The sequence below is a fragment of the Tupaia chinensis genome, unplaced genomic scaffold (genome assembly GCF_000334495.1).
Source record: "Tupaia chinensis unplaced genomic scaffold, TupChi_1.0 Scaffold140548_1, whole genome shotgun sequence".
Taxonomy (NCBI): Eukaryota; Metazoa; Chordata; class Mammalia; order Scandentia; family Tupaiidae; genus Tupaia; species Tupaia belangeri.
This window is the reverse complement of record NW_006200423.1, coordinates 1,745,400-1,751,072: the sequence shown is the minus strand read 5'-3', so window position 1 is coordinate 1,751,072 and position 5,673 is coordinate 1,745,400. Positions and strand designations below refer to the sequence as shown.

The following is a 5,673-nucleotide window of genomic DNA, read 5'->3' as shown; positions in this document are numbered from 1 at the left end:
TATAAAGGTAATTTTACTTGTACCTTTCTTTGATTTGCATGGTTTGGGTAGGGTATATGAATATATTCTAATTTATGTTGCCGCTATTATCTGCGAGGATCAGGAGGAGTCTGTACCTCAGAGGTTTTTGTTTTTGTTTTAAGGTTTTTGTCATAGGACACAAGTACTGGCTGGGGAGAGACAGTGGGAGGGAAAGTGAGAAATCACCCCCCAGAGGGGACGGCCATGCCACAATTCCTTTTCCTCCGTTCTCCTCTTGGGATTTTTGGCATGCACACACGTGCCCATCATGATTTTCAAACCACCATGTCTAGGATATGAACTGTGGTCGGCCATGTGGGAGTTCAATGCTTTAACCCCTATACCACCTGCCAGCCCCTATTCCTTAGAGCTTGTATCTTAAAGCAAAGATATACCAAAGTTATCTCTCAGTATTATTTTCAGGATCAGGTGAGATATGTGTATATGGAACTCCTGGCAGATATTAAGTGCTCAGTTGTTTTTTTGGAGAGGTTTTTTTTGCTATAGGGCTTGTGCGCTCGCCAGACAGACAGAGAGAGACAGAGAGATAGAAAGCGAGAAATCACCCCCCAGGGGGGATGGCCACGCCACAATCCCTTCTCCCCCATTCTCCTCTCAGGATCTTGGGCACGCTCGCACACGCGCCTGGCGTGAGTTTTAAGCCGCTGGGTCTGGGACACGAACCACGGTCGACTACGTGGGAGTCCAGCAACATAGCTTTTACGCTAACTGCTGGTCCCTCAGTTGTTGTTCTTATTGCTCCGCTTACATCAAATACTGTCAAAGGATCATGCATCAGAAAGTCCCAGGAAGGGAGAATCTGGGTTCTAGATTCTCTTTTAGTAGCACACATACTAGCACTGTTGCATTTCCCAGGTCCAGTTTGACAAGCAGACATTTTTACCATTTCTGGACATTTTTTCTTATTATTCTGATATTTCCCTGCTGAGAATAAGTGCTTCTTCAAAAGCAATTAATCACAGAGCAGATGGAGTGGTGCTGGGTACAAGTGCCCTGTGGGTTCCAGCAGGAGGGCTGGATGTGGCTCCGCCTCTCACTCAGCCTGAGCTGCCTGTGTGCGGTCGCTGTGCCATTTGGTATTTTTAAAGTTTCACTTAAAGTTGTTTTTTGTTTTTGTTTTTGTTTTTGTTTTTGTTTTGTTTTAAGAGAGATTTTTGTTATAGGGCTCGTGCACTCGCTGGCGAGACAGAGAGAGACAGAGCTGGAAATCACCCCCGCTGAGGGGGATGGCCATGCCACAATCCCTTCTCCTCCATTCTCCTCTCAGGATCTTGGGCACGCACGCACACAAGCCCAGTGTGAGTTTTAAGCCACGAGGTCCAGGACTGGAACCATAATGGCCTACGTGGGAGTCCAGTGACATAACTATTACGCCATCTGCTGGCTCCTTAATTATTTTTTCTTTATTCATAATGGGGTGTGTGCATGTACATGAGGTGGTGGAGGGCGGAGGGTACTTCCATAGGGTTTGGTCGTGTTGTCAGAAGTTGGGATTCTGTGAGAAGGGTTCACAAGCCACCTCCAGAAGGCACTAACTCTGCCAATGCTTAAACATTAGCCCGTGGAAAATGGTTTTGGACTTCCAGCTTCCAGAACTGTAAGAGAATACATTGAATTGTTTTGAGACACTACTGTTCTTATAGCAATTTAAGAAATGAATACAGGCATTATGTACTTCTTGACAAAATTTATTCACTCTACCCACACCACTTAGGGGGTTACCTGAATTCACAGGGACAGGTACAGACGCAGTATCGACTGGAACTAGGGTGACTATCAGTGTGATTTTGATGTGTAACACATCACCCAGACTCTAGTGGTTATAACAAAAACTTATTTAGACAACAGTTCTATGGATCCTCAGTTTAAGTGAGACTCACCTGCGTGGCTTTTCTGATTTTGCGTGAGCTCATCCAGGACTCTGCAGGCAGCTCCCAGGTTCCCTGGGGTTGGCTGGTCTGCAGTGGCCTCCTGGTGGACTTGTCCCTCCACACAGTCTCTCAGCCTCCACAGCTGGCTCGGCCATGCACGTATGACAGCTGGGCAGAGTTCCAAGAGAAACAGGGAGACATGCAAGGTGTGTTGAAGCCTGAGTTTGAAGTTCGCACATACAGTGCTGGGACCGGCTGGCCCTCTCACAGCCATTGCAGTACATCGAGCTCCACAGAGATGGCGCCAGAGCAAGAGCCCAGTGGGTCCTGCGTGACTCTGTGCCTCATGGAGGAAAGATGACTAAACACAGGCAAAGGGGATCCTAAGAAGCCAAGAGACAAAATGCCATCATATGCATTCTTTGTCCAAACTTGCTGGGAGCAGTGCAAGAAGCACTCACATGCTTCAGTCAACTTCTCAGAGTTTTCCAAGGAGTGCTCAGAGAGGTGGAAGGCCATGTCTGCTAAAGAGAAAGAGAAGTTTGAAGATATGGCCAAGGCAGACAAGGCCTGTTATGAAAGAGAAATGAAAACCTATATCCCTCCTAAAGGGGAAACAAAGAAGAAGTTCTAGGATCCCAACTGCTCAGTCCTGCTCAGCCCTGCAATATTTATTCCTCTAAATACTTTAAAACACCCAAGAGGCCTCCTTCGGTCTTTTTCTTGTTCTATTCTGAGTATCACCCCAAAATCAAAGCAGAACATCCTGGCCTACCCGTTGGTGATGTTGCAGAGACACTGGGGGAGACGTGGAATAGCACTGCTGCGGACCATAAATGGCCTTACGGGAACAAGGCTGCTGAGCTGAAAGAAAAATATGGAAAGGATATTACCGCATGCCGAGCTAAAGGAAAGTCTGATGCAGCAAAAAGGGAGTTGTCGAGGCTGAGAAAGGCAAGAAAAAGGCGGAGGTAGACGAAGAAGATGAAGATGAGGACCGGAGGAAGATGAAGAGGATGGAAATAAAGAAGATGCAGTGTTTCTCCCTTTCTCTACCCGCATTTAACCCTCCTGTACACAACTCACTCCTTTTTGAGAAAAAATTTGAAACGTAAGGCTGTTAAGATTTGTTTTTAAACTATATGTACAGTTTTTTTTTTTTTTTTGCATAGTTAACACGCTGTTTAATGTGTCATTAGATAGCCCTGTCCTGGTGGTATTTTTAATAGCCACTAACCCTGCCTGGGGCGTATGGGGTTGTAAACTGGCATGGAATTCAAAGCAGGTTCTTCTGGGTGCAAGCACAAATGAGTTCTACATGGAGATGGTCATTTTTCTCATTTTCCATCATCTCTGATGCAGCTGATACTAAATAATTGTTGTTCTGTTAACTGAATACCACTCTGATTGCAAAAAAAGGAAAAAAAAAGTTGCAGCTGTTTTGTTGACATTCTGAATGCTTGTAAGTATATACACTTTATTTTTAAAATTAAAAAGAATAAATTGGCACACACGCATCACCTCTGCTGTGTTTTGTTGGCCAAGGCCAAGTCATAAAATGAGTCTAGACCCAAGGAAAGGAGAGGGGTCCCATTTTGTGATGGAGAAGCTGAAACATCCCATTGGAGAGTGTTGGTAGGAGAAGGGGTGGTTGTCTTTGTGGTGGCTCCATCATATAATTGACCTCTTGAAAGGGAATGTTTTAAATACTTATATTTATAAAAATAAATAATAAAAACAAAACAGATAGAGGGGCCAGCAGGTGGCATGGTGGTTGCAGTGCTGGACTCCCACATGGTCAACCACAGTTGAGTCCTGGACCTGGCGGCTTGCTTTCTCACTTTCCCTCTCTCTCTCTCTTTCTCACTGTCTCTGTATTTCTCTGGTGAGCTTGCATGCCCTGTAGAAAATTAGAAAGCAAAGTAATGATAAATAAAACAAAATTAAATAAATAATTTAAAAAAAAAAAAAAAACAGAAAGCAAGTCTTCCCCAGTGTTAGAGTCCTAGGACCCAGATCTCCTGATTGTTGGCCAAGGCTCATGTGCATTATGATGCTACTTTCATGGAATTGGGAAGAAGCCACAGAAACTTCCAGAAGACAGACCTCAAATATGAGTCCAAGAGGTAGCATGAATGATATTCCTTGGGTCCAGGTCAACACCCGTAAAGAATTTGTTTTCCCATTTCTATTATCCAAGTCCCTTCTTTAGAACACTTCCCTGGCATTTTCTCCCTATCCAAACAACAAATACAGGTGCTATTCTAAGTGTGGCTGAGTTGGGTGCTAGCTATTCAGTGTGTGTGTGTGCACATGTGCATTTGATGTGAGCATACATTTTATAAATATATCAATGAAATGAAAATAATTTCTAGCGCTCCCACCGGAAGCTTTTCATGGAAGGCTCTGTGTATAAAGTTCACCCCAATGACTTTAAGCCTTGTCACAGATTTCTGTTGACCTGAGCTGTAGGGAATTTGGCCTTCTTTGCTAACCTTGCCAAGCCTTCCAAAAGCTTATTTCAAAAGCTTATTTTATAACTTGGTTTATAAAAAGCTCTATGTTTTTTCTTCAAATTATATCGTATTTTTAAAACAGAATTTCTCCACCAACTTTAGAAATTTTTGTACTATGGTTTGAAGTCATAAGCTCAGGTGTTCTGTAACTTATTTGAAAACCTCTGAAGTCCTAATGTATGTGTGGTACCTTTTTAATAACACCCCAGCAGGCAGGCCAGTGGGTTCTGTTCCTTATTCTCAAAGGGACGTTCAGCTGAGAGTAGCTGATTCTTCTGGTCCCACCACTTCCATCCTAACGTCTCTGGAGATCAGGCCTCTAGCTAGCACTTGGCCCTTGATGAAGCCAGAGGCCTTCATCAGGAGGAGGACTGCTCAGTCCTGCCGTTCCTCTAAAACAGGGCTTCCCTGTACAGCCAGCCTTGCCCCAGGGGCCTGACCTGTCAGCCCATCCATGAATTCTCCTCTCCCTACACTTGCAAATCCTGAGAGACACATCTCATCCCATTGAGGTCATCCATGTTAGATCCAGCTTTCATATTTATTTATTATAGGGATTTTCACTATAGGGTGCAGGTGCACACGAGAGAGACAGAGACAGGAGACAGGAAACAAGAAACAAGAAATTGCCCCCTAGGGGGGATGGTCACACTATAATCCCTTCTCTATTCTCCTCTTGGGATCTTGGGCATGCACGCACATGTGCCCAGTGTGAGTTTTAAGCTGCTGGGTCCTGGACTCAAACCATGGTCAAACCATGGACTCAAACCATGGTCAAACCATGCTATCTGCTAGTCCCGGGGTCCAGCTTTCTTAAACTCTAGGCTACAAGGCAGGTCTATGTGCCTGGCTTATTTCACTTGCCCATTTTCCTCAGATGATGAAAGAAGAAAATGTTTTTAAGAGCTGACTAATATTCCCGGGTGTGTGTGTGTGTGTGTGTGTGTATGCACTTATATCACATTTTCTCTACCCATCGGTGGCTGACGGACACTTAGGTTGACTCCATACCTGACGATCGTGAATAGTGCTGTGATAAGCATTGGGGTGCAGATGCGCTGGTCCCCTGTTCTTTGTCTATCTGTCTGGGAGTTCATTCTGCAGCTCCGTGCGTAGTGGAGGCCCCGCCACACTGGTTCCCATGACAGCCACACTGACTGACATCCCAACAGTGTGTGAGTTTACCTTTCTCTGCATGCAGGCCACATGCTCAATACTTCCCACTCGCTATTTCTGTTGTGTTC

General features: G+C 44.8%; 1 pseudogene; it reads left to right on the top strand.

Moving 5' to 3' along the window:
* Window positions 1-2,280: 2,280 nt before the first annotated feature.
* On the top strand, window positions 2,281-2,979 carry LOC114004950 (high mobility group protein B1-like; annotated as a pseudogene).
* The last annotated feature ends 2,694 nt before the right edge of the window (window positions 2,980-5,673 follow it).